The 3478-nt window shown below is 39.3% G+C and overlaps 1 non-coding gene across 1 annotated transcript; it reads right to left on the minus strand.

Annotated features, from left to right (window-relative positions):
* Positions 1–2921: 2921 nt before the first annotated feature.
* On the minus strand, positions 2922–3046 carry LOC114631165. The gene has a single exon (XR_003712922.1). It is a non-coding gene; the product is annotated as a U6atac minor spliceosomal RNA (small nuclear RNA).
* Positions 3047–3478: the final 432 nt, after the last annotated feature.

Genomic DNA, 3478 nt, shown 5'->3' on the forward strand with positions numbered 1-3478 from the left:
TTAAAATACAGAAATCAGCTTTTCCTTATATTTCTTATATTTCCTTTACAGTCTACAATATGATCTGTATCAGAGACAGTTCTATAGGCACAGTTTTTTTGAAACCTACTTTTAATAAGGGTTCTACTTCTCTTCTAGCCCACCACCCAGTGAGGTAATGGAAGAGAAAAGTTATTAGCATATGGAGGAAGTGGACCTGTTCAGCAATGGTTTTTTGGAGGCGAGCCTGATCTTTGGCAGTAGTTCTGCAGACCAGTATTCTAGGCAGGCAGACAATAGACACCAACCAGCAGCTACAGTCCAGTCCTTTCAGAGAGCAGTCATCAGGCACAAACCGGCAACCAGAGTTCAATCCTGAAGAACCTCACCAACCGGCCTGAGGTGAGGCTGCTGAAGGAGCAAGCTGCCACAGGAACCTTGAGAGCAGTTCTTGGTCGAGTTTCTCTCAGTGTCAGAGTTATCACAAGTTGAGCTCAACAACACTATATAAGGCGAACCAAAATGTGTGTCTTTAGCGAAGAATAGTGAGGTGGATCAAACCAAACCAAAGCTCAGTGCTTGTCTTCCACTGTCTGTGGGGTCATATTTATACTCCTTCATCAAGCATCCTTTTACGTGTCTGCTATATCCAAACATCCTTTCACCTGTGTATCTCAGCAAAACATTATAACTAACTTTCCAAAGAACTAGAAATTTCCACATCACAGTTCTATAGCCAGCTAATACAAATGTACATTCCATATCTGTAGGATAGAATATTCTATAGGCATTTGTTAAGTTTATTTGATCCATAGTCCAGATTAATGCTAAAACTTTTTAGTATGTTGGTTTTAATTTTTTGCACATATTATCTGTTACAGAGAGCGGAATATTAAAATCACCACTATAATTTTTATGGCCCCATCTGTTTCTTTCCATCAAGTAATGTTTGTTTTATGACATTGAGCATATCAGAACTTGATGAGTCATAGAATTTTTATGTAGATCAGGCTGGCCTCAAACTCACAAAGACCTTCCTTCCTCTGCCTCCTGAGTGCTGGGATTGTAGACGTCACAACCAAGCCTGTTGTCTTGTATTTTTAAGATATTACTTTCATATCAGAGAAATGCTGGAGCAATATCTTTGAAAGATTATGTATCCTAGCAGAGATGAGTATCATGTATCATGGCAGATATCAACATCTTTGTTCTTTTTTTTGTAGTTCACACAGTTTATTTTCTCTTGGCATAATTTCAGATTTTTATAGCAAGTTGATATTTAATACTTAGGAAGATAATAACATCCTGTCAGGTACAAAAAACGGAAAAATCATTTATTCTAATACATATTCATCCTTAGTGTTAACTATAAGACTTCTGCTTGGGCACATCACTATTCTTTCCTGTTATGTGCATTGACAAGTAGCTTCTTTCTATTGTCTGGGAAGCCTGGCTTCTGGAAGATTAGTATATGTTGTTTACAAAAGCCAAGCATGGTCTCAGTCACTTGATGCTCATGTTGTTACTCAAGAAAAAAATCAGATACTTCTTAAGGTAGAGGGTTCATTAAAGATAACAAACAAAACAGAAGCATATTTTTCAATATGCTTTCTCAAATTACCCAAACTGCTGGTGACTCAAGGTTTGCTTCAGCTCAATGATACTGAATTCTTTCTCAATGAAATATTGAGCCATTGAGTCATTGGTGTGTTCTATTCATGGATTTTTTATTGGATATTTTATTTACATTTCAGATGTTATCCTCTTTCTGCATTTCCCCCCACAGAAACCCCCTATCCTATCTCCCCTCCTCCTGCGTCTATGAGTATGTGACCCCACCCACCCACCCACCCACTCTCGCCTCCACGTCCTCGAATCTCCCCACACTGAGGCGTCCAGCCTTCATGGGACCAAGGATCTCCTCTCCCACCTATGCCCAACAAGGCCCTCCTCCCCTACATATACAGCTGGAGCCATGGGCCCCTCCCTATGTGCTCCCAGGCTGGTAGTTTAGACCCTAGGAGCTCTGGTTGGTTGGTATTGTTGCTCTCCCCATGGGACCACCAACCCTTTCAGCTCCTTCAGTCTTCTCTCTAACCCCTCCCTTAGGAACCCCGTGACCAGTTCAATGGTTAGCTGTGAGCATCCTCCTCTGTATATGTCAGGCTCTGGCAGACCTCTAAGGAGACAGGTATATCAGGTACCTGGCAGCATGCACTTCCTGGCATCCACATTAGCGTCAGCCTTTGGTAGCTACACATGGGATGGATGGACAGGTGAAGCGGTCTCTGGACGGCCCCTCCTTCAGTTTCTGTCTCACACTTCATCTCCATATTTGCTCCCATGAGTATTTTGTTACTCCTTCTAAGGACTGAAGCACACACACTTTGGTCTTCCTTCTTCATGAGCTTCATGTGGTCTGTGAGTTGAATCTTGGGTATTGTGAGCTTTTGGGCTAATAGCCACTCATCAGTGAGTACATACCATGTGTGTTTTTTTGTGATTTGGTTACCTCATTCAGGATGATGTTTTCTAGTTCCTTCCATTTACCTAAGAATTTCATGAATTCGTTGTTTTTAACAGCTGAGTAATACTCCATCGTGTAAATGAACCACATTTTCTGTTCGTTTATACTACTGTAATCAAATCAATTTTTAATTTTGGGTGTAATTCTGGAGAGCTTTTCTTCCAAGGCATGATGATATTTTATTTGTTATTCTCTTATCTGATCCCATTTATTTGATTAATTTAATTCTAGTTTCATGAAGGTCTAGTTTCTCATATGTGAATAGATTCATTCATCTAAATTGGTAATTATATTTAAAATATGTTCAATGCCTTTAGGTATTCAAATATTTGGGCTTAATAATTACATTTCTGAGAATAATTACTAGGGATATAGTTCAAAATAGTTTTAATTAAAAACAAACAAACAAACAAACACAAACCAGTGGTTAGATGTAATGAAGTTGGTAGCAATGTCTTGACTATATTATGTTGTTAGGCCAAAGGGCCTCTTCCATCCTTGTCAAGGGAAGTGGTAGCTTTCTCTCTTTTCAAACAATATGGCTTTAATATTTCAAAGTTACCTAACTAGGAGGTAAAATTTAAGAAAATTTACTTTACAGATGGTTTAAGAACATGTAAAAATGCTAATGTTAAAAATATCCACCATATTGGGAGGAATATAGGGGGGTCCCCCTTCTCATAGAAAAAGGAGAGGGGATAATGGGGGTAGGATTTGTATAAGGGGGTACTAGGAGGAGAGGAGGTGCTGATATTGGGATATAAGTGAATAAATACATTAATTTTAAAATCCACCATATAGCTAGGCAGTGGTGTCCGATACCTTTAATCCTAGCACTAAGAAGGCAGAGGTAGGTGGATCTATGAGTTTGAGGCCAGCCTGGTCTATAGAGTGAGTTCCGGGATAGCCAGGACTATACAGAGAAACCCTGTCTCGAAAATAAATAAATACCACCATATAAACTTGAATATT

The sequence above is a fragment of the Grammomys surdaster genome, unplaced genomic scaffold, assembly GCF_004785775.1.
Source record: "Grammomys surdaster isolate TR1022 unplaced genomic scaffold, NIH_TR_1.0 67, whole genome shotgun sequence".
Classification (NCBI taxonomy): domain Eukaryota; kingdom Metazoa; phylum Chordata; class Mammalia; order Rodentia; family Muridae; genus Grammomys; species Grammomys surdaster.